General features: G+C 40.0%; 1 protein-coding gene and 1 long non-coding RNA gene across 5 annotated transcripts in view; one reads left to right on the top strand and one right to left on the bottom strand.

Moving 5' to 3' along the window:
- Positions 1-25,607, top strand: part of lrp8 (low density lipoprotein receptor-related protein 8, apolipoprotein e receptor) — a 178,208-nt gene that overhangs the window by 20,111 nt on the left and 132,490 nt on the right. The window lies entirely within an intron of this gene.
- Positions 216-2,024, bottom strand: LOC147309598 (uncharacterized). Its single transcript, XR_015125622.1, has 3 exons — positions 1,539-2,024; positions 586-741; positions 216-507 (listed from the first exon to the last, which is right to left on the bottom strand). It is a non-coding gene; the product is annotated as an uncharacterized LOC147309598 (long non-coding RNA).

Here is a 25,607-nt window from a genome sequence, read left to right as displayed (position 1 = left end):
TTGATGCAATCTGCTGTGTTCCTTATAATGAAGACTTTTTACTAATTGGCATAATAAACTGAACTCCACTGGAGTGTTTACTTTCTGAAGTGCCTTGAGATGACTGTTGTTGTGATATACCGCTATATAAATAAACTGAATTGAAACACTGACAGAAAATGGATGAATGTTTTGTCCACATTTACTGTGTTCATAGAGGCAGTAGATACCTACATGGCAGCACCAAAAGAATGAACAATTGAATTTTTGCTGAAACTATCCCCTTAAAAAGTGCTCTCCAGTGCAAGTTTCAACAATGACTATTAAGAATAATACTATTTCACAATTATATTGTCTCTTTTGAATATATGAGGATTTTGTGTGCGATGAACCTAACTCAAATTGAATCTAGAAAAGAAGGTGTGATAAGCGTACCAGATACTCCTTGAACAGTAGGTCTGGATCTTCATTAAAGTAGATCACCAGGCTTTTAAGAGTATGCTCCCTCTTTATGTCGATGTCATCATACTAATGCAAGGGTGGAAAAAAAATGGTGAAAAAAATGGAATTGATTGATTGCATTTAATTGATGGGTTTATCACCGACCAAACTACTGATCGCCATGATATCCTTGATCTTTTGGCCCTTTGCTCCTTTGCTCCCCTGAAAATTTTGCATCAGCTTGTCTGTTAAATTGTCCAGCTGAGCCAAGAACTTCGCCTGCAGGGGTTTTGTAGTGATCTGCAGGAACTCTGCATTCACCTGGAAATAAAACATACACAAATATAATAAACTAGAAGTTTAAATACAGACTGCTGAATCAACACACTGAAAGTTGCTAAACATTTGAACCATCAGTGAAGTTTGTCAAGACCTAAACTGTTTTTAGCTGAGTTTAGGAATATATCGCCACCTGTTGCTTTGGCATGTTCCTAGCAGCGTTTTCCTTCATTTTTGCGTTTACCTGTGGACGGGATTATTTTTTAAAACGGAAAATCTCCGTTTTCATAAATACCTGTGTAAGTGTGGACGTAGCCGAAATCTTTTATAATAATAAATAGGTTTGAACGTCATGGGAGTGCGCATTGTGCTGCCTGCAGTTACTCTTCCGGCCACATGGTTCGCTTTTGGTAGCACCCTCAGTAAACTATGTAGTGCTTTTAAAGACACCTCAAAACGATACTTTCTACTAGAAAATGGCATATAATAATAAACACAGAATACCATATTTTTAGATTATAAAAAGAAAACAGTAAGAAAGAAGTTAGCTATAGGACATCTTTCATTGAGCACAATGGCTAGCTGCTAATAAGCTAGCACACGCTCCGACTTAAAAGTTGGCAGCTACACAATTTCTCCTCTAAAACAAGGCACTTTTGAAAAGACCTGGCTATATTGTCAAAAAAAAAAAAAATAGTATTCAAGCAGAGAAGAGAATGGTAGCACCACCAAAAGTTCAAAAAACAACTGTTACAAGCTTCTATGATAAATAGCATTATAGATTTAGCTGATAAAGAAATACACAATTGGATATATGGAAAAATAATATGTCACCTTACCTGAAGGTGTAGTTTTATCCAAAAAGTACAGAGAGGCCAAGAGCAGCTGGATTCATTTAGGTGATCCTGAAAGAGCGCAAAATTTTCAAAGAAGGCGGACCGTTGTGTAACTCAGTAACTTTGTGTTCTTGTGACAAAGACTGCTTTGAGAGAAAATAATTTAGGTTCACCACACGAATAATAATTGCAGTAACGCTGGAGTGCTACATTTGCGTTGAATGAGATTAAAAATAATGTTTAAGCTTAAAGAGGGGCTTGAATTGATTTCTTTGAGTTTACAAATACTTAAGTGCAAAAATGTACTCCTCCTACCCCCAGTGCCCCAACAAACTCATTCATTTTGTGTTCAGAATCAGCCTCTGCTGGTTTTGAATAATTTTAGGTTTACACAAAGAAAATCAAATTAATTTGGTATTTTTTAATTGCATTTGTGAACAACTAACATAATTTGCATGTGTTCTTTGAAAGGAGGACCTGAATCTGTTTTTTGAGTGTAGTGTATATGTGCAATCAAACAAAGAGTATTTTTATGGTTTCATTTCAGCTCAAGTGCTACACTGCATTTATCATCAAATACGTTATGATTTCAGATGCCTTCTTAGTGTTGCTTTTTTGAAAACAAAATACAATCTTTAAAATGAAAGATAAAATACTAACAGTAAGCAAAAAAGCCAGTGAGCTATAGTAGGGCTGCTCGATTATGGCAAAAATGATAATCACGATTATTTTCACTGAAATTGAGATCTCGATCATTTGACGATATTTATTTAACCCTTTAGGACCTACTATAGAACAAAGTCTGCCAGAGCTTATATTAATTTTTTTTACATGTTGTAGTGCCATTTGTGGGAACATTTCAAGTTGCTATTCATCAATACAACTGTTATAGCCCATATTTTAATAATATGTATGAATTAAGTCCATAGTAACTACATTAATTGCAAAAAAAGTGCAATAAACTACAAAAAAATTGAAAATCGTTTTTGTTTTTTTGTCTTTTACATATATTTCTACTTGGAGAAATGTAAGAGGTTTAGGTTAAAAGTTTAATTACAAAAAAGTTGCAAAAAATAGTTTACAACAACAGGAAATTTAGTTTGAGTGTCTTCATAGTTTTATTTTGGAGATACAGCAATTTTTATATACTGCAGGAAAAACAAAAAAACAATCCTATGATGCAAATTTGCAAAGAAAACAGCAGGTGCATCAAAATAAAATATTTCCAACAGTGCAATTCCAGTTCTAAGCATCCCAGAAACTATTCAGAAAAGTCAAACATGACTTATAAAAGCACCAGTATAGGCTTTTAACACCTACAAGTAAAAAACTACATTTTCCGCAAAAATGACGTCACTTCCGGTTTTGGGCAGGAAATGGCGGACATGCAAACTATCTGTTTCAATGTGCGAAGTGTTACGAACAGCTGATCGGATCGTCAAAGCCTGTTTGTGGAATATGTTTTTGTTGCTGCAAGCGCTTTTTATGCAGTTTTTGCAAAGCTTTATGTGGAAGGAAACAGTGACCGAGGACAAGCTGATAGCATCAGATGTAAGTACAACTCCTCTGGTTTCATATGCAAAAAAAATTATTGCGCTAGCTTACGTGGTTCAGGTTCTACAGGGATTTAAAAATAGTTACACAAAACGGAGCTTGCTGCCCTGACCGGCTTAACAATAACAATGTATTGAATAATGACTTTAAAAAATAATATAAAATAGTGTGCAAATACTGATAACAGTGCAAATGTTTGCAATATAAGAAATAAATGAAAAATGTAAACATCCATGTTTAGTGAACTTTGCAGTGTTGCTCTGTGGTGCAGCTACGACACCATAGCAAAGTTTACAAACTATGTCTACTTGATCCACGTCTGACTCCACGAACCCATAATGTTTCCACACCACCGAAGGTTTTTTGTTTTTTTTTTTTGTTTTTTTTTTCTAACCTCTCTTTTCAACCAACGGCAGACAGTCACTCTCCTCTCCAAATAACTTCTGCTTAACTTTCCGAGCTTCCCTTGGGTCCTCTTAATTGTTGTGACGAGTGTTCGAAATGCAGAGAGGTGCGCTCGATTTGCCACACGGAGCAGCGCGAGAGTAAAGCATGAGGGAGGGGCTAATAATCGGCTCAGTCATTTTTAATGATCGTTGAAAGCCCAGATCGTAATCGTGATTAAAATTTCGATTAATTGAGCTGCCCTAAGCTATAGTGGTGCCCAGGGCGTTCATATTTTGGTTGAAAATATACTTAAATGATTGATTCATAATCAAAATCATTGTCAAAGTATTCTGTAAAGTTATGTTGTGTATGTGTGTTTTTATATGTGAGCAATTTATCATCATTTAGCAGAGGAAAAACTAAAAGTTGCCCAAAATATTTGGCATAATTGGATGTGTCATACAAAAAAATGATCTTAGGTCAGTAACCAAAGTTGCAACATGCATTTATCAGTAATTTGACTGAATCAGATGTGGGCTGTTGTAGTCACTATGGTACATCTACAGCTAGAAGTTTAAATAATGGGTGAGATCTAAAATATGTCAGTGCTGAAAGCAGTGGTCACAAATCACATAGTGTGTGTGTGTGTGTGTGTGTGTGTGCAAGGTGTGTGTTTTATAATGAAAGTTTAACTCTGTGTGGTTGACCTTAATTTATCATATTAGTACCATGTCTCTAGAGTCTATGTAGATGTGTTTAAAGTTAGCAACTCGCGGCTAATTGATTTCAGTGAATGGCATGTTTATACTTCAGTTAGTGAATTACACCAAAAGGCAAATGTATGCATGTTTTTGTCTGTGTGTGTGTGTGTGTGTGTGTGTGTGTGTGTGTGTGTGTCTGTGTCTGTGTGTGAGAGAGAGAGCAGCAATCTGTAAAGTCTGTTTTTTAATGAGATCAATGCTTTCCTTCCCACATCCCCAGATGGTCAGAGTGCTAGAAGGTGTGTGTACGTATGTGCGTGTCAGAGTGTGTGGGTGAAAAGGGAAGGGGCTGCAGGGACCTTGGGCAGATAAATCTTTAATCATGTGCTTGCTCTCATGTTTGATTTAATTGGTCCCTTAAATCCATAAAAGGATCGAGGCATAATAGTTTACTAGCAAGTTGTCTGTGTGTGTGCATGTTTGTTTGTGTGTCTTAGTGCTTAAAGTAGCACTAGAGATATGATTATATTTAAAAACAAACCAACCAAAATATCTCAGAGACACTGTTTTCAAAAACACAGTTATAACATGCCTTTATTCTCATGCCTTGGTCATGTTTAATCTAGTGACTGAAGACTGAACATACTTTATTTGCTGTAGATATATACTCACAATATTTTACTCACAATACAAAATTATTGTGATTTTTAACATTTTGCCATATGCTGAGCATTACTGTAACACATGTGATTTCTCACCCTTTTTATGGTAAATGACGTCTCCAGAGGTAAAATTTGTCAAAAAATGCCAACACTGGCACTAAAACCTGCCATAAATGGAGGTTTTAGCTTAGTTACATAAGTAAATCTATTTGCTTGCTCTGAATTATTGCATTATTTTTCATATGAGTCAATTTAATGTAAGTCTGCTCAACTAACATCATCTCAGGATGGGGATGAGACGAGTTTGTAGTATTTCCAGAGTATTTAAATTTGTTTAATAAAATATTGATATTTGGTGTTCGTGCATAGGCACAATATCACAAGCAAAATATTGCGATACTCTGCTGTATCAACTTTTTCCCTCCGACCCCTAGTAACATAAAGGAGAGCTAATTTAAACCTGTTAATGTTTGTATTGACTTTGCACAGACTATATGCACCTGTATGTAGCTTTTGGAAAAAGAGAGATACAAGACTTTCCTCAAGAAGTCTCTCCCTCACTCTCTTTCCTTTTCCTCAGTTTTAAACCCTTCACTGTTTTCTCCCTCTGTCCCTGATGCAAGCCTTTTAATCAACAGGAAGAGCTGTGCAGAGGGGGTAAAGCTGTTCATGTGTGCAAGTGCTGTGATTGCGTTGTTTCTTTTGGGGCAAGGAAAGAGACAAACAGATGTCTGTATAGGTTTGACTAAATGTGCGCGTGTGTGTGTGCGCGCGGTTGTCTGTATGCATCTTTGCATGTGTGGTTTATCTTGTTTTTTGCAACATATTCAACCACTTTCCTTAAAATCCTTTAAATGTTTGTGCAACGATATAAATAAATACACTGAGTGATTAAACTGATAAAAGGGGCTCCTTGCCTTTCTCAGTAATCACAATCTAGGTGTTTGTGTCTGTGTCTCACGATCCATCTTTCTATGCAGTGTGGGAGGAAAGAAAAAAGAAAAAATAGATGTATGAATTGCAGCCAAGCTTGCTTCTTAAGTTTTAATTTTCCAGCACAGATGTTCACGCTCACCACAAGGGAGTCAGCAGGAGGAGCTGCAAGGGAATTTTAAAGAAGCGTGAAATGGCATTTTGAGAGCTTCATGCTTCTGATATTTGACTATTTTGAACCAAATGAACGAAGGAGGCCGTTCTCCTTTGGACAACCATTGGTCGTCTGTGAAAACTTCTATCACTACAGTTTTTGCAGCAAGCAGTGTGTGACATTTGCATGCAGCAAGCACTCTGTCCCATTTTATGTAGCTCTGAATTTACATGTTTTACGAGCAAGATTTCAATATTCTTGTTTTGTTTGCTCATCAGCTCTGTGTTGGGCAGAGGTCTTGAGTCATCACTAGTTCAGTAGGTTCTCTAGGTTGTTTTTTTTTTTGAAGGTCTTTAAACGGTTTTCTTTGGACATTTTTCACCCATTTTCATGGAAATTAATGTTTTTTGGTAAGCCACTTAAGACTTATGAATCATTCAAGTGTAAAAAAAAAGCCGCTTACTCAAGGGAAAAGGATGAATTATGCCAAATTACATAAGTGGGCCTAATATCAGTGGCAGCAGGTCTCGTGGAGTGATGAATCCAAATTTGACATTTTCACTTCCTTCCTACGTCAAGATGTATACAAAGGAGGAGAGAGGTACAGCACTAAGTGTCTGCAGCCATCTGTAAAGCACGGTGGAGGCTCTGTCATGGTTTGGAGCAGACTTCAAACCAGTGGTGTTGGGGATCTTGGGAAAATTGAAGGAATCTTTCACACAGGAGAGTGGCGTCATCTGGAAATCACCTGACTGGCACCAGCTTCATTTTTCAGCAAAAGTTAATCTCTTCTAGGTTGGAGACCCACCTCCAGTAAAGTTTTCATTATTTTCATAACCTTGGTGGCAGAGGGAGTAATAAAAATGCTGTGCACACAGTGACAGTGTGTATATCTCTATGAGCCTTTTCATACCGTAGGATCCTTTGTAACTTTGCATTTCTGTGTGTGCGCGCCTGCTTCCTACTGTTAGTGTCACCGTGATGAAGAGACTATGGATTGGTGTGTCGGATAATGAGTCTCTCTCTCTGTGTGTGCCTGCATATGCTTCCGAAATGTCCTGGTGATGAAGAGTTTTGCACCTCCTGTGTGTGCGTTTGTGTGTCTATAATGGAGAGCACATTACAGAGTGTGTTCCCAGAGATGGTCATTAACTTTGAAGGATTGTAAAGCCAGTGACCCCAGCTGGAAATGACCATTCCCCGTTTCCCCCTATAGACCCCAGACTTCTCTACTAATTGATTAAGCCAAGCATCGATGGGGGCAGCAGATACACACGAGTACACTGCACAGAAAGACCAACACAAACGCAAAAACCCACAGCACGCTGATTTAGGAAGCTTTCCACAATGAGGCTTCAAGGTCAGAAAATAAAGATCTAATATAGAAGCAGTGCGCGCGCGCACACACACACACACACACACACACACACACACACACACACACACACACACACACATTCCTAGAAACAAAACTCTGCTGAAACACTTATATTGACAAACCGTCATCTTTCCCTCAGACTTGACAGTGAGATCAGTAACCAACTTCCTCCATGAGCAATGGTTGCATTTTGAAGTGAGCAAATTGTGTTTTGCAGTGGACAAAAACCATAAATTAACTGATTTTTTTTTTCTCAGCTCCATAAGCAGAGCACATGCATGCAGGGCAGGGAACACCAGGAATAATAGTATAAAGATGTCCGGGACTCGTGGGGGTGACTTCGAGTCGAAGAAGGTAATCTGTTTTCTCCAAATTAGCCCAACTAACCGAGGAAGCGTAGTAATGAGAAAATGATTGTATTTTCTTTTGCTCTATGGCTAGGGAAGATCTGTCTGTCCCCATCCCTCTTTTTCTTTTCTTTTTTTTTTTTTCAGGAGGGTTGATCTCTTAACTTAAAGTTTCAGGAATTCAACTGCAAGGCTTATCAGATCTGGTGTGCAGCAGCATAAATTTTAAATGCAAATGGCTGATTTTAGGATTAACTACAGGCTTTGGGGGATGAGTGATGGGAGTGTGTACACGGTCTTCTGAAACGTTCTTTACCAAATGATATTATGAAAACTATAAATGGGGGAAAATGATCGTCTTTGGCCCAAGTTTGAATTTTACTGATGGATACTTCTGTAAAGTGCAGGAAAGTTCTTCTGTTAATTGCTTTCATTTGAATTGTGAAATAGAATTACTGACACACATGAACTTGTGCGAACAGGGTGGCTTGGAGGGAAGAGATCATGTGTGTGTCATGTGTGTGTGTCCTGCTGTTCTCCCAGTGTGAGCGCACCTGCTGCTTTGGAAAAAGGATGGATCCACGAAGCGGATGAACGCTGTTTCCATGGACTGACTCAGCTGTGTGTGTCTGCCTTTGTGTGCGTGAGTGTGTGTGTGCGTGTCTCTAGGCTCAAGGCTAAGGGAGTGGGAGAGCGGGCGAGGAACAGATCAATTTCCTTTTTATTGTGGCAGAGCGGAGACTTGAGATGCATGGCCTCCTGTGACCCAGATTCATTCCTCTTTTCTCCTCTGCTCCTCCTCACTGGCAAAGTGGCGTAACATCAGATGGAGGGAGAGACAGAAAAGGACAGATGAAAGAGAATGGGTGGAAGAGGAAGGCAAAGGAGACGGTGTTGGATCTTTGCTGATAAAGGAAAAAAAAAAGAGTGAGAAGCAGAGAAGAATGGAAATACGAGGCTTATTGTGAGGGCATTTTATGAATTACACCTGAGTGCTCATGAGAGCCCTTTGTGCATATAAAGAATATATCAAGATGGAGAGTCTGAGATACTTCCATTCCTTTGTTTGTGTACTGTAAGTTGGACTAATTCCAAAGTGAGTGACAAAAGAAATATAGCTGAAGTTTGTTGTAAAGTGATGGAGACAGAACTGCATCACCCAGGAGAAAGGGTATTTAACAAACATGCTGCCGTTATGTAATATGCTAATTATAATTACAAACATCCTCTAGCTGCTTTGCTTCCTCCCTTGTTGCTTCTGAGAGTAGGCTGCAGGCACACATGCTCCAGGTACCAGCGCTCCACTACCTGCTATGGTCACTGTTGTTTATTCAGATCTTCTTTGTGATGTCATAAAGGGTTCTGGGGACAGAGTGAGATTTTCCAAGGTGTTTGAGGGGTTTTTTTTTTTTGGGGGGGGGGGGGGGGGGGGGGGGTTGTTTCTTTGTTTTTTGGTTTTTTTTTTAACTCCAAGAAGGAGACTTTGATTTGGCCTGCTGGGTGATTCGCAGCAGGTGGAAAAAATAGTCATCAGCAATTTTATTTTATTTTTATTTTTTTACCGAAATTCCGACTTGCTTACTGGCCTTGAAATTGTCATTGTGAGCAGATTAATGTGGTAAATGTTTAATATTTTATTTCTGTGGAACTAAATCTGTGGTCTGTATCCCTTGTGTAAAAGAACGCCTCCAGAGCCTGATGGTATTGACAGTTTGACAGGAAGTAAACATTATTGGTGCATCCTTTAGCCAAGCTGCTATGCTAGCTAGCTGTATTCTCCTTTCAGCTGGTCGATGTAGTTTTTCAGATGTATTTGTGTTTTGTTTTTTCTTTGTGGGCTGTGAGTGCATAAGGTGATAGATTTACAGACAGTTTCTAAAACTTAACTCACAGCTGAACTCTTCCGATGGATTAAAAAAAAAAGTTGTTTTTGGGCTCAACTGTCACAGTAATTGTGATAACACTATATGGCTACCTCACAGTTGTAGGCAGCATTTTTTTATACATCAGACTTGGTTTGAGCAGCCACAGAGCAACATTTCTTCACTGACTTTCCGACAGTTGGACAAAGGCAAACTGCCTTCTAGCAGAAATGCAGAAACGTCACAGACGAGGGTGTCCGTTTGCCCTGCCCTTACCTTCTGGCTGCCATCTGTTTCCCTCCTTCGTGATTTACAATTCAATTTATAATTTACATGAATTGCTAATTCTGCAATTTATACGTCTGACAGTTGCATTGTTAGAAGCCTCATTTACCAAAGTATTTTACACAATATTAAAACCTAATTCTTGCACAGGCTTTTGGTCCAAAGCCTTGGCTCGCCTTGGCCTCATTTGGCTCACTTTGGTCCTCTAACACACTGACAGATCCCGCCAATGCACAGATCTTAAGTCTGTCCAGTTCAACAGGAGTTGTGTACACACACACACACACACACACACACACACACACACACACACACACACACACACACACACACACACACACACATAGCCCCCCACCCCAATCCAAAAATTCTTGGGAGGTGTGAAGGTTACTGCATCCAAAAGTGACTTACTGCTACTGTGAGTGGGGGGGCCCATCTGTCACATGGAGAACACACAGAGCAACATGGACGTACACACGGTGTTATGCTGAGGTAGGGGAAATGGCTGACTATCCCCTGTGCGAGTGGGAGTGTTTATGCAGTGAAGCAATGCAAGGTCATAGCGTGTGGCTGAGCCTCCAGCTTTGTCTGAATGTAGGAAAAAGTAGCATAATGGCTGTCATCATATACAATATATAGAGGTGTATTTCAGTCTGCATATCTAAGCAGCTTCTCTTTTTTTTTGTGCACAAACCAAAACGCCAGTGCACACCTTTGTGCAAGCAGATTGTATCTGCTCCTCGTTGGCTTTGTGGTTTGGCTGGAATTGTCTTGCACAGTGGACAATTTTTCACTGCGCACTAGGATTTGTCTTAAATACATATAGATCTTTAGGTTTGCCAATTAGGCTCCTCACATGTAACAAACTGTGTAAGTGGTGAGTGAGTACACTGCAAAAGATGGTAATCTCTTAAGATATTAAAATTACAAGCAACCCCAGTGCTCATTTCGGCACCATCCTCATACCCACACGCACACATGCACGCGCGCACACTAAAACTAGCAGACCATGTAGCTTATTATTAAATACCCAGTGACCTCCACCTAAACAGACCTAAATCTGAATTATAGTGCTGATTAGAAAACACTCATCCTTCACTGTGTGTATGTCACCTCATTAAATGAGGAGAGATCCCAGTCAGCTTCTCTTATTATCTCTGAGGCGTCATGCACGTGCTCCTGTGGAATATTGGGTAATGAAATGTCATGATACTCTGAGGCTGTGGTCAACCAAATTGTACCTACTCTTTAACCAACTTAGTGTTTTAAGCCTAAATGCACATTAAGAACCTAGTATTTGCAGGACGTTGAAGCACAGCAACCTTGTTATTTCACACTGAATTGATAGTATGATGAAGCACAGTTAATGAGCATGCATGTGCACGTATTCAAATGGCATTGGTGGGATGATGATAAGGTCAATGGTCACTGGTCCTGAGCTATAATAAACAATTTCCATCATGATGTAATTTTTCGATTTTTCATTTTGCATGCACTTGGATGCCTTTTTGGAAACATTAGGCCCAAATATATTGATGTCGTGGGCTTTGTATGGCCAACCTTCCACATTGACCTACACCCTTGGACTTTCACTACAAAATTCACTGCACGACTTCACTGTTCATACGATATTATCAGTAAAAGGTTCAGAGGGTTTTAAATGAATTACTGGTGCTCTTGCTATTCTTGGTCTTTTTGATTTCCTCTAAATTGAGGGTAGAGTATCTTGTCCAATAAAAACCATATGAAACCACAAGAGATCTGTCTGTGTGCTTTTGCTAGTGGCTAATGAATGAAGGTAAAAACAGCACTCAAGTGCTGGCAGTCACAAATTTTTAATTCTGTCTTTGAGTTTTATAAGTGTTTCTGACATGAAGACACGCACACACCTTTCTGTGTCTGTTAACGGTGTGAGGCTCACCACTGAGTCACCCTCTTCACCGACACCTTCACATTTTTGCAATTCATGCTCACCCACCAGTTATCATCACCCATCTGCCTTCCTCTCCTACGCCTTGCATCTTGTTATGGCTCAAGTTGGCAGCGGGTAGACACTCATTCGAGCTGTGCTGGTGCTACATGTGGGCAGAGTTCAGGCCTGCAGGTCATTAAATGGTGACGGTGTCCGTCATGCTCTTCACAAGAGGGATATATTGACTCCAGTACTTCACACTTGATTTTTATAGCAGTCAAAGAGTAGTTGGCACTGTGAAAACACAATTTCAAAAAACGAATCGACTGCAACTTTAAAACCATGGATACAGGAAGTGAATTACTTTTATTTTCTTGTTACACTGCAATGTACTGTTGAAGAATTCACGCCTGGGGCAGTGGCCTGGCCTCCAAATTCCCCCAACCACAATTAGTTTTCTGCAGGATGCACTAAAAGGAGCCAACTCCTCAAGACCCCGCCCCAAAACCCACAGGACACACAGGATCACAATCCTGGTGGGTGGTTGTGCTGTCAGCTGACTTTGGGAAGACTGGTGTTCAAGAAGGCTATATCTTTATAACATTTTGGTACTTTTGCATCTTATTTCTTTCACAATAATAAATACAGATAGATTCTTGAGGGTTGGCTGCACAATACAGAGTATTCCTGTTTGCCTAACTGTGTCCCACATTGAGGCAGGACTCCCTGTCTGCCTGCCCTGCTCGTCCTCCCCGCGTTATCTCCCCTCCGTTTCTCCCTTTCTTCCTCTTCCTCATCTGATTTGGTTTTCATTAAGTCTTAATCTATGTTGGGGCTCCAGTGCTCATTGTGTAGGATCGATGTGTCGCTCGTCTCCTTCCCGGTCGGACCCTTATCAGCCCAGACAAACCACAAGGCCCCTAATCAAGGCTGCCCTTCTTTCCATGCTAATTCAACAGCAGCTAGAGCCGATTGGAATTCGGCTCATTGTTTGCCATCCAACTCAATAAAGCACTTGCACCTCGGGGAGGAAAAGGTGTGTCGGGTAGCTTCACTCATATTGCTAACAAGACTTTACTTAAGATGACTCAGGGGAAAAAACTGTTTCTCCCACTGTGATGAAATCTGATGGGCACAAATTCAACAGTGAAAATGTCGAGGCGTACCCAGCAGGTGCCTAAGGTATCCTTGAGATGCTTTAACCAGTGTTTAAATATGATAACTGTTTGTGTTAGAAAGAGTTGTATGATTCATTCGTTTGTGGAAACTTTAAGCTCTTTGCTCTAATCTGTATCCAGGTTCACAGATTTGTGTGGTTGGTATGAAATGTTGCCTTCAGTTGCAATTAGGAGTGCATTTCAAAGCTGATCGCTATTGAATATATTCAAGTGTTAAAAAAGCCTGGCTTTCTTAACACTTTTCTTAAGAGTTTCCTGAGATTTGTAATTAAGGAGAGCAAAGATGCCTTTTGATAATGATGTTGGAAATGTAACTAGTTCTCAGTAGATTAAAGCCAACCATACTCAGTAGGGGCTTGAGGAGCATCTGAAAGAAAATCTAAAAATGGACAAATGAAGCCGATAACCAGCCCACACCCACACCCACACCCACCTACCTGCATCTAAGCAACTGCTTAGCTGACACTGAAAACCATCAGTGCTTTTAAACTGATTATTTTATTTAAGAAAAACAAGTTTGCCGCTCTCTTCTCTCAATAGGAACAAAAATCTATTTGACTTTTTGATAATGTTGCCAATTATTCATTAAAAAAATTAGTGTGACTAGATCATCGAATTATTTGTTATGAATAATTTACGTAATGACGAAGCACTTGAAGTGCCTATTGTTTTTACGTGAATCAGCAGGAAGTACTCGTCATGTGTAGCTCTGGCTAACATAAATGCCTTGGTGTTACTTGAGGACGGATACAAAAGAAAATATCTATAGACTGGACAAGGTAATGGAGCATAGTCGATAGTAAGTGTATAGAGGTTATGGCAGCGTGAAGGGAGAACAAATCTGAACCTTTTGCAAATGAGGGTCATTTGAAAGGAATCTGAATTTCCAACCCCAGCTGTGGTTGTTCTTTGGTTGAATATTTGAATGTCATGTGCATGGTGTTTTTACTTGTCAAGCTTTTGCTGGTGAAGTTTGTTTTCAAATTCAAAAATCAATATATGACTTTTTTTTTGGTCGGTTTTTTGTTTTTTTTCCCAGATGCTTAAAGAGTTGTTGATATGCTTCCTTAGCCCACCCTAGCTCAAAAAAGATTTAATTTTAAACCTACACTTTATCATTTTCTGTTTCTTGAACATGATGGAGTAGCTGACAAATAAAGGGGCATATCCTGACATCCGAAAATCTTGAACCAAGTAATATTTATCCAAATGGCTTATACAATTAATGAGCAAATGTATAAAACTAACCATATGTTTCAGTGATAGACTGGTGTTGGGTATTTTTTGTGTTCACATATATTGTATATTGTGACAGAGTTACAGATTGACTCAGCGGTGCTTTGTGCAAGGTCTCAGCACGCAGCTTATGGAACCACTTAAATAGTAGTGAATTGAATGAGGCACAAAAGGCTGCGTGAGTCATTTTGCCCTGGACTCGTATCAAACGCACATCAATCTGTCCATTAAAATTTATATGCACAACGTGTTTCCTGCACTGTGCAATAGGAGTACAGCACTGTGCAGCTCAGTCACTGACAAACAGCTGAACTTTTCAGTGTAGTAATAATAGCAGGCTTTACGATGAAGATTAATGGACATGTGTTGTGTTAATGGTGATTGTTAATCTTCACCTCACCACCCCATCCGCGGCACATACACACGCGTTCTGGCTTTTCATTGATCCCCACTGTGTTTAATCACGGGGTATCATTCTGCAGAGATTAGGACACTCGCGCACACTAATCGTGGGGTGTCAGATGGTCTACGTGGGGTCTCCTTCTCCATCTCTGTCACTCGCTGATCCTCGGATGTCAGTCAGTGATGATCTGTGAATGATTTTAGAAGAGATTAGATGGGAACTAGCAAAACACTTTGAAGATAATGACGTTATAAGAAGCTGTGTGGGGCGGAGGATCGGCTCCTTTCTGACAAATCTTTCAAGTTTAGTGTAGTGCTTTCAACGTGAGTATTAAAAGTGAGGTTGAATCTCAGTGCTTTATGTTCCTTTTCACTTCCTCTGCTCCTGGTATCACATCCATTTCTTGCTCTGTAACTTTTGATTATGCCCCTCAACAAGTTAATCCACTCTCCCCTCCAATTATACCGTCTGACTTTACCGCTCAGCAAGTTTTTGTCCTGTAACCTGAAGGTCAGAAAAATCAGCACTGTTTTTCCTCTCGTTTTGCTGCTGTACACCCTTCTTTAACTGCTTAATTGCAGTAGTTGATAATTTATGATGCTTCCTTTTATAGGTGCCCCTACAGGGCTCAGCAGAAAGGTTAGACGTGCCTCAGAGAGTGAGCTCCTCAGCGTGCTATCCCAGGAAACTGTGGTGTGATGATGGATTTTAAAACTGAACTGTGCATATATTTCTTTGTGTGTATTATTTCAACAATAATGGAAAAGAGAAATAGAACATCAGCAGTCTTAAGTCCTTTACAGATTTAACGCTGTGACTATTTCGTGGTTTAAAACTATTTTTTGTACTTGCCTATTCCTAACACAGTCGATTAATTTGATCTAAATAAACAGATCTGACCAATCAGACCACAGCATTTGTTCACAGGGGCACAAATAGCGCGCCAGTACTGAATACACAAGTAGTAAAATGAAACTGTATATACCTCAGACACACAGCTAAATGCTGTTCTGGGTCAGTCGTGTCTCTGAAAGGATTTCCCTGCCTCCTCAGATGTGGTCCCAACTCTAACAGCAGGAGCTCAACTTGCCCTGCTGACAATCCTGACATATGTACGAAAGCGGCCGAGATACAGCTTCAACTCCTGGATCAGATCAAGAAAGTCTCCCTGCTGCTGCTGCCGTCTCATGAAACTTTTTGATAAACCCAGAATCTTTTGTTTCTTCCTTTTCTTGTTTAGAAACATCAGCTCATGATTGCCTGATGTCGACTACATTTTTTTTGTGGCAGTGCATTTTTTTAAAAGATAATCTCTTTGCAAAATGGCAACGCTTTCAGCGTGTCTGTATACGTTACACGATGCGTTTCCATCCAAAAACATCAGAATTTCATGTTTTATCGCAGCGCGCTCGGTGTATAATGGCCTCTACAACCTTCTGCTGTACAAATAGATGTCTTGTGATTTTTTTCCAAGTTCATCATTTGAGCGTACATATCTTTGATCTTGCATTATCTGCATGCCTTTGTATTATTATTTTTATAGAAATATTATTGGGGAAATCTTTCATCTAATAGCAATTATGCAATGAACTGCTGAACACAGGCTTGACTGTGGCCAACGCTTTTTTTCTCCTACTCTTTGCTATATAATTTATACACCAGGACTCCTTTTAATGCTGATTCCTGTGAAACTGCCGTCCTCCACAAAAGGATGGGGTCACTTGAACAGGCTGTACTGAATTGCTAAAATATATTATATAAACATGTTTTAATATATTTTTTGTAAGTTTTGTCAATTACATTTTGCTTAGATTTGTGCGACTAAAATTGAATCCCATGAATCTTCTTTCAAATCTTACACCTGCATGGTCTCTAGTGCTGACTCCTGCAGAACCAGTTTGTTTTCCTCCTCTGCTGTTCAGTGGAGGTGATCAGTCAAGGTCATAGTGTGAGCTCCTATACTTCTCCTGCATGGATAAACACCCAAGCCCTCTGTGTTTGGCTCATATTTGTCCCCAGCCTCTTGAAAATCCAATTATTCTTATCCTTGATGAATGGATGGAGGATTCAGGGCCTGGGGATCCACCCCACATTCAGATTTAGTAACTTAATAACTCCACATCCATGCATAACACTTCTCTCATTCCAGAACAGCACCACCGAAACATAAATATTGTTCAATTTCGCTGTGCCTTATTGCAACATTTTAATGAATAAATATATGCGCTAATCAGATATTTTTCATTATATAGGAAGCTGTCAAAAGTCCCTCTCTGGATGTTTTTCCTTTGCCCTTGCTCCCCTTTTCATATTAAAAAGCTGTTGTGTTCCAGTGAAACCAAATGGCCAGTTTTTATAAACCTCCCACGTTTGTTTTAGCTTTCCTGTGTTACTGGAAGATTATTGGGGAAAATGTGAATAATAATGAAGTGAGAATTTCTCCTTTGTGAATGGGGAAAACTGAGGCCAGCTGCTAAAATGTCAGCATAAGAAACGGGGAGAAAGACAGCAGACAGGCGTACAGTATTGCACACAGGTGGTGATATACACAGAGGCCCCTATAGGCAAACCACTTCTGTGTATGCTCAGAAGCTGCTGATAATACTGCTAGGACAGGTTGGAGGAGGAATTGCAAATAAAAGTGTGTGTTTGATGGAGACGGAGAGAGATGGAGCTCCGTGTCGAGTGAAAATGTCAGCCATCCTTGTGTAGCTTGTTGTTGAACCACAATTCAACATCGTGGCGAGAGAGAGAGAGAGAGAGAAAGGAGAAGTGTACCACGCAAGTTCAGTTACCCAGATGAGTCAAAATCCTGCTTCATAATACAGTGAATCCAGAAATCTTTCAGTTACCTGGAATCGCTTATCCAGACAAATGTTTATCAACGCGCTAAGTTAACATGGTTTCCCCTGCGTGTTCACATGGAAGGGATGGTGTTGGCAGCATTTGACCAATCAAAAAACAGCATTTCATGGGTTGTGACTTTTCTTCCCCAGAAAATGATCCCTATGAGTGCCACCTACTCCAGAAACCTTATCAAATGGTGATTAAAAATCTATAAAGAAAATAAAAAAATAAGTCAGAGCGGTAAAATAGAAATTTTAATTCCAGTTGATTATTTTATCACTGAATGCGCTTTCGATGCTGCTGGTTATTTCTGTGGTGATGAGTGCACGTTGGAGCTCTGAAACTTACAAATGGATACATTTGACATTTAATGTTACTGACACACCTTCAGTCAGTGATTTTTAAGTAAGCAGCACAGAAAACCCTGGATTAGCCCAAAAGTTACCTGATTAAGCCAGTATCCTGCTTCGTAGTACAAGTCCCTTGTAAACAAATACTGGAAACTAAATGAATAACCAGGCACAAACACAAAGACAGGAAGTCATACCAACAGAAGTACACAAGGTGACTGCAAAACACAAAGGAGTTGCTCATACAAAATTACAACAGAAGGCAAAATTGAAGCAAAAACAGAACACGACAGAAAACCCCGTATGTAAAAGTCGTAGATGAGCAACGAGTGGAACAGATTGAGGCGTCGGGCTTCTACTAATGGCACATGACTCGGTAAAACATGTCCCTGTGATTTCTTACAGCTAGTTCATGAATAAACAATCTCTAACATGACACATAGTTGCTGGAACATTATAATCTCCATGCCACTGAGACAAACATAAGAAATATACTTAGGACTATTCAAACTGCACAATCTGGGTAAAGGCAAGCTGTGTTTTTTTTTTTTTTCTTTTCTTTCACACTTGTGTGAATTATAACAAAACATCTCTTCATGATTCTTTTGAATCTAAAACCATTTTTCACAATGATTCTGATTGATATTTACCAAAGCCGGGAAAAATAGGAAAAGCCATAAACAAGTTAGCCACTAAAAGCTTGCCAATTCAAATAATGTTCATTTTCTAAAATGATTATTGACCCTTGTATCAAGAGAAAATTTAATCTGTTTTAATTACCACTCGATTTTATGAGTTAAGTACTGGTTTTAAACCTAGCTTTTCGTAAGCACACACTGTTAACAGCTGCCTGTCAGTAAGAATAAAGTTAGTTACTGTTTATTTCTTTTTTCTTTTTAGTCTTCAGATTAATTACTAATAGTTTGGATTTTTGTTTCTTCATGGTGTAACTGTAGACCTGCGATGACTGATGTGTTCCATCTCTCTTTATATCACTATCAGTTTAATTAATGTGGCAGCCACAGACTGAATGAATGGAAAGGTCATAGCCAGGACTCAAACGCAAGATATTACATATCCATCTAATCTGTACTCTGCTCCCTGACTGGGAATTATGTTCATGTGATACACTTGTCCCAGTGTAACCCAGAGTCTGTATAGACAGAATAAGTTAGAGGACCACTGCCTTGTTATTTAGTGTCTATTTAGCTCCTCAGGCAGTGCTTTTAAAAAATAAATGTTATTTTGACGGTGCAATTATATTGCAAGTGTTTGCATCAGACTGCTGAATTAAACGGTTGTGCAAGTCCAAAATGTGGTCCAGGTGCAGACCAGCACATGTGAGCTTGCGTTTGTGAAAGCGGTGGGTTGCTAAATCTCAGTGCACTGATCCATAGAAACAAAACCACAGGACCCACTTGTGCCACCTTCACACGGCTAAACTCAGTCTGTATCACTCTCCCTGATGGGTTCTGCTGTACGGTACATCTGAAGTTAGTGTTGTAGAACGTAATCTTCCAAACATAACTGGAAACAGGATTGTTTGCCACTCGAGACAGATTAAGACGCAAGGTTTGAGCCCAGGCGCCCCACCCCCACCTCCGGCAGGGTCGGTGAAACCAAATGCAACTTTTCCTTAGTAATGCTTTAAACATGGCTCTCACACACTTTGCTTATACTCAGTTTTATAACTCGCTGATAATGCCCTCTTTCCCTCCATCTCATTTCGATTGTACCGGCCAAATGACCTCTGTTAGGAATATTGATTTGAATGGGAATGCCTGTTCAAGCCTTTCTAAATCTGTGCGCTCGCCATCCGTGGAAGAAAAAAACATGCTGTTCTGTCGCTCGCTGGGAAAATGTCATTACACCAGCTGTCTCAGGCCCGATGCCCACCGCAGCCACTCGACTGGCTGCTGAAACTCACAGAAACACACAGAAAATGACATAACGCTGCATCGTCGGAGGATTCCTAATAAGATGTTATGCTGATATTCCCATCTATAGTAAGTGCAGCCATAATGACAAATAATATATAATAATGTAATAATATATTCTTATATTTCAGTTTCAGTTGGGGAACTCTGCATCTGCTGCTGGTAGATAGAGATGTCTGGCCTACCACAAGCTACCACATCTGCTTAATATGACTAATGGATTAGATTAAGCTGGGGTGATATGCATGTACTGCATGCATGTCTGCTGGGATGGGACGGGGTGGAGCCGAGTGAGAGATTGTGTTTGTAAGCATTTTATTTCCCCAGAGAGTGTGTGTGTGTGTGTGTGTGTGTGTGTGTGTGTGTGTGTGTGTGTGTGTGTGTGTAAAAGGGGGTCTGTATGCATGCATGTGCAATAAATCTGCATTAATTAGATGTGAGAGAGGGGGGGGGGAAAATTCAGCAACCCAGAATTTTTGGCAGAATTTTGACGCGTGCAACGTCAATGTCGAAAATTGTTCAAGAGATTCAGGGCATCTTTTAACAATGATATTAATCTCTTTGTATGTACTACTTTAAAAACAGAATACATAAACTGTGTAAGCGTTCTCTGTAAGGGATTTTGTCTGACTAAGTATGAGTGTGAATAGGATGAGTAGGATGTTACGCTGGCTTTATATGAAATTGTGGTGCGGTATTTTGGCTGTGTGGTCTGCCACGTCAAGCTCTGTGTTTTTGGGGATGATGAATTTCACTGTAAAGAAACACTCCTGCAGTAATAATCAGTAGAACCAAATTTGATTCATTTCAGGAAGCAGCATAACAGCATTTTTGGGTAAAATGTACTTTGTTCGGCCTGAAGACCTGACCTGATGAGAAGATCAATCAACAGTCTCTAAGCTCTTGACAGAGTCGTCCATGTTTACCCTGTAGGCCCCACTTCAAACCCATTTCCTATGACAGCAAACAAGCTTATAAAAACTTAATAGTTTAATTAAAGTTAAATGTGAGCAGTGCAGTTTCCATCTACTAACCCTAGGGCTCGTTTCAATCTGATGATGCCTGATGTTCTCATGTGCTGTCTAGATTTCAAAATCAGTTTTCACTTAAGTTGAGTTTCATAAGAGGCCATTGTACAGCCGAGCGTAACAGATAACACGGGGAGAAATGGAGTAGACGGGAGCATAATGGACCGTGAACCAGACTTAAAATCACAACATTATGAGCAGAAGTATTATAAACCCATCTGGAGCGCAGTACCTCCCTTCATACCTTCTCTTTTTTTTTTCTTTTTTTTTTCCCTCGAGGCAAAGACTCCTCAGGCAATTTAGACATGACGGCATCGACAGTCCTCAGAAACTGGAGGTCAGAACAGTGAGGAAGGCTTTATGCATGACAGTCTTTGTTAGCCACTGTTACAGTAGGTGTGTGTGTGTGTGTGTGTGTGTGTGTGTGTGTGTGTGTGTGTGTGTGTATCAGAGAGTTGGAGAAAGTGAAAGAGAGGATGCCCTGGAGTTGTGACTTGCTGTGGGGCTCATCTCTTCTCTTCCTCCTTCCCTCCATCACTTCATCCTCCTCCTCGTCATTGCCTGTGGTGTTTCTCTGTCACTCTCTGTTAGTTAATCAATGTTGTGTGATATAAAAAAAATCACTATATTTGAAAGAATAATTGTGCTTTATTAAAGCGGGGGGAGGTGGGGAGGCAACGTGTATCTTTTGCAGCATTAGACAAAAAAAAATCTATACTAATCTTTCGGCATTTTGTAATTCAAGCAGCCTGAGAGGGAACAAGACTCCTGCACATCCTCTGGGCTCTCGCTTTGTCTAGATTTCTGCCAACTTCTGTGATCAGCTTTGGGGTTTTTAGCCATACTTTCTATCAGTAATACCAACATTACACTCAGCAAGTTAAGTGCGTCAAATCACACTGGCATGTCCTGATATGTCCTGATACCAACAATCCAATGTTGATGCCTACTCCAGCAAGTGGAAGGGTTGTGGTTTTAAAGCTTTCTCTATGTCATGTGAACAGTAGCATGGCTGTTTGGCGAACACAAGCAGTCATATAACAAGTACCCAAGTATACCTTAAAGCTAGCCGAAGATTTTACAGGAAAAGAATCTCAGTGGGATCGTCACTATAGTATTTCTATAACTTTATCTTCTCTGATACCGATCAGTCTGTCAGCAATGACCCGATACTAGTGATCTTGTTTTTAAAAATTGGAAATATGTTTAAAATTCATAGAAGGAATTTTTTTGGAACATGCTGTGATCTTTATTCAGCAGGATAAGAAACAGTTTCTTTCCACCGATAAAGAAAGTGTAGTTACTGTAATACAGGGGGTGGCTGTAGCTCAGGAGGTACAGTCATCTACTGATCAGAAGGTTGGTGGTTCGATCCCTGGCTCCTCCAGTCTGCATGCCAGGTATCCTTGGGCAAGATACTTACCCCAAGTTCATCCATGCATCCATCAGAGTATGAATGTTAGCAAGCACTAAAAAACTTAGAATAAAGTGCTTGTGTGATTGGGTGAATGTGGCAAAGTTCTTCGAGTACTCTGGGAGATTGGAAAAGTGCTATATAGGAATGAGCCATCCATTTTCAGCCACTCATTCAGGGCAAACTGGTAATATACTATAAAATAGATCTAGGGACAGGCTTTTGGGTCATAGACTCTATTTTTAGTTTCCTTTTCTACTTTGGGCATAGTCTCAGGTCTGTTGATGAATGAGGTTTGCGAAGATACTGGTTCCAGGCAAGGAAAGCGGTAAATGTGGCGAAGAAAAGTCAGATTGCATTTCCCGAAATGCAATCTCGAAACCACTGGCTATCATCTGGGGACAATTTGGTTTTCTAGCAATTGATCTGCAGATGTAAATAATGACATCTGCTAGCTGCACCACAAGCACTGAAATATTGATCACTGTCCCCAAAAGCTAAGGTAGCAAGCAACTGATGAGCTCGGATATGGCTGTGATGGTGTTAAAACCTTTTCAGGTCCAGCCATGATTGGTGACTTTCCACATTTTTTTGGAAGGCAATACAGCCTTTGGGAATTCTTAATAACTAAAGTCTTTAAAACATCCACTGCTGGCTATAGACTGTGACTGTCACTTTCTGCTTTACTCCAGGTAAGTGTTTTATATATAGACTATGTAAACAGTAATGTTTAATTTCAAGTTATTTCCCCCCAAAATGAGCCAACATACACCAAAATTACTTTTCTAGGCTAACATTTTGTGTTGGGCACAATGTGGATCAAAACAGTAGAAGGTGATGGATAATTATCAGATAATGATTTGTTATGGATAAAATTCTATATCTCTTGAGCAAGAGCAATCAAAATACCTGAAAGCAGTTCAGTAAATACTCTTCTGAGATGTCATGCAATAATGTTGCATACATTTGTGCGCTCTGAGTACTGAGAATTCAACTCTGAGGATGACATTCTGGCAGAATAGATAATAATTTAACTGTCTGCATTTCTAAACAAAAAGCTTGCTCTAATTGCAGCATGTGCAGCATTCAGTTAAAATCTTATGCTTGCTAATAGCTTTCAAGGCACATAAAGAAATGTTGGTCCAAGCGTCACCCTCCCCTCGTAGAGATTCCTCTACTCTTTGCTCCAATTACCCGAGTGCGGTCCGCCATAATGACTTGTCGCCATTTGTGTAGAGAGGAGGGGAGGGTGTATGAGAACAAGAAGTGTTGGAGAGAGAAAGCATGAAAGGGTGATGAGGTGTAAATGATCTCCATCCCACTGCTGTGCTGCTTGTTTCCCCATCCTATCTCGATTTTCATACCGCTTACGTGCCTGCAGTCTCGGTGGTGGTGGTGAGGGGGTTTTCATTCGCTGCTTGAGCCCACATTTGCTTCTTGAGATGCAACACATCCACAGACTTTGCATTAGTTGAATCTCAGGAGTTGACACCTCTCCTTCCTAGGATCTAATGTGAAAGCTCACCTCCTACCACTGTCGTTACCCTCGCGTGATCCTGTTTTTCCTTTCTGCCCTTCTAGGCTTTGGGGTGGACTTTGGACCTCGCTCTAGTCTTCACCCTTGCTTTTCTTTTCCTTACTTTGCCCCTGTTGTCTGCTTTGCCTTAGACAGGATCACACAGAGTTAGAAAACCACCTGTCTTTTTTCACCTGCTGCCATAGATTTATTTGGAGGGTTTGAACAGAAGCAGGAACCACTCCACTGCATTCCCACTGAAAGAAAAGCGATGATTTATGCTTTTAGATGTGTTTATATCTCATAAGAAATGTTTCATCATGTGGTTTATTTATGAAAGTGGTGCCTATCTCTTTTTATGTCAAATGTGTATGAAATCACCATACGAGATATGGATATGCCATGCTAGACTTGTACATAGGGGAAACTGGAAGTTTATTTTCCTCATATGGCTTAAGTCTTTGATATAACACCACACCACAATGTTAATGACCCACTCTGGACCCACTTATAGCCATAATTTAACTCCTTGTCTCCTGTGGATTACTACCATTTGTTGGCTAAAGTGCTCCTTTGTTCAGCAGCAGTTAATTATGAAAAGGGGATCAATTGAATTATTCGGCTCCCCTCAGCAGGGAAAGTAAAGGCATACCTCTTATTGTCAAGTCTGACCAAAAGCTTTACAAAGAAATTCTGTTCTTGCAGAGTATTGCAGTTTTCCTTTACCAACATTACCACTTATTTTTTTCCCTGTCCTGAAAATCATTATATGTTGTTGTGCATTGTGTTATATTGCCTGGGGAATGATTCACAGGAGGGAGATTACAAAATAGGGTAATCATAATCCTGACATTTATTTGCAGTTGAGTTTTACACAAACGATTGCATCTCGATAACATGTTTTCTTTATCAGCCACCAGCACTGTAAAACTCAATTTTCCTTCTGGGCAATACTTTCTTTGTCCAAAAAGGTCTATAGCCTCAAAGCACAGAGAACTCTCTAGAATATAGACTTTGAACAGCTCCCTCTGTAGCAGCAGAAGCCATTATACAACTGTTTTCACAGGGCAAACACTTCCCATGACTTGTACACTGATGGTAATGTGTCATTTAGATTTAAAGTGTCAGATGTTGAATATGAAATGCATACGTGCCCAGAGTTTCCAAAGGCATTGAAGGATAATTCCCTGGAGTACTCTGTCGCTGTACCGCTGTAAAGTAAATCTTTCTTTTTGTCAACTTATTTGTTTTGGCCCCCAACCAACCAAACATGGTTCTGCACGAGGTTACTTCCTGTTAAAAGGGTGTTTTTCTTTCCCACTGTTGCCAAGTGCTTGCACGATGCTATGTGTCAGGCAGGGGATGGTTTAAGACACTCACTGAAAGATGCACTTTATATATCAATCCAATGTTTCTTGTGTCACGTTTAATAAACACACCTTGTGCCTTTCCTATTAGGAGGAATATATTGCAGATACATAATTTCTGTAAAGAGAAATTGTTTTCCCAAGTTGGCATCTTCCTTTCCACTGGCAGTCTGTGAACATGAATGTGTTTATAGATGTAACAAGAGTGTTTCAGGCCCCTTAATAGCTCCTGTTATTGGGTGCCTGAACATTACCACCTTGGAGGAATAGCTCTTTGGAAACCCGTTAAAGAGAGCTGTCACTCCAAGATGGAGCCTGACGAGATGTCGCTATAATAATGATGAACGATGCACCTAAACTGGCCTTTTGGTCTCTATTAAAGCACACACCCGGCAGCGTCCATATACTTACACATGAGTTGTCACTTAGTCCCTGCTATCTAATGCGATGATATTCAGGGTGTCAGTCTGTGCTCATCCATGCATGGATTCATTTATTTGGAGGGGGACTGTGTTAAAATATTAGCATATATTTCTCCTGGTGTGCGGCCATGAAATAGAGGTGTTAGTCATGTTCTAGATTTGTGCTTAAAAGCACTTGTTAATTTGGAAAAAATGAGCC

Source organism: Aulonocara sp. 'chitande type north' Nkhata Bay, linkage group LG17 (assembly GCF_057382095.1).
Source record: "Aulonocara sp. 'chitande type north' Nkhata Bay isolate Kocher_YH1m ecotype deep benthic linkage group LG17, A_spYH_male_GT1.1, whole genome shotgun sequence".
Lineage (NCBI taxonomy): Eukaryota > Metazoa > Chordata > Actinopteri > Cichliformes > Cichlidae > Aulonocara > Aulonocara sp. 'chitande type north' Nkhata Bay.
This window is presented reverse-complemented; position numbering and strand designations above follow the sequence as displayed.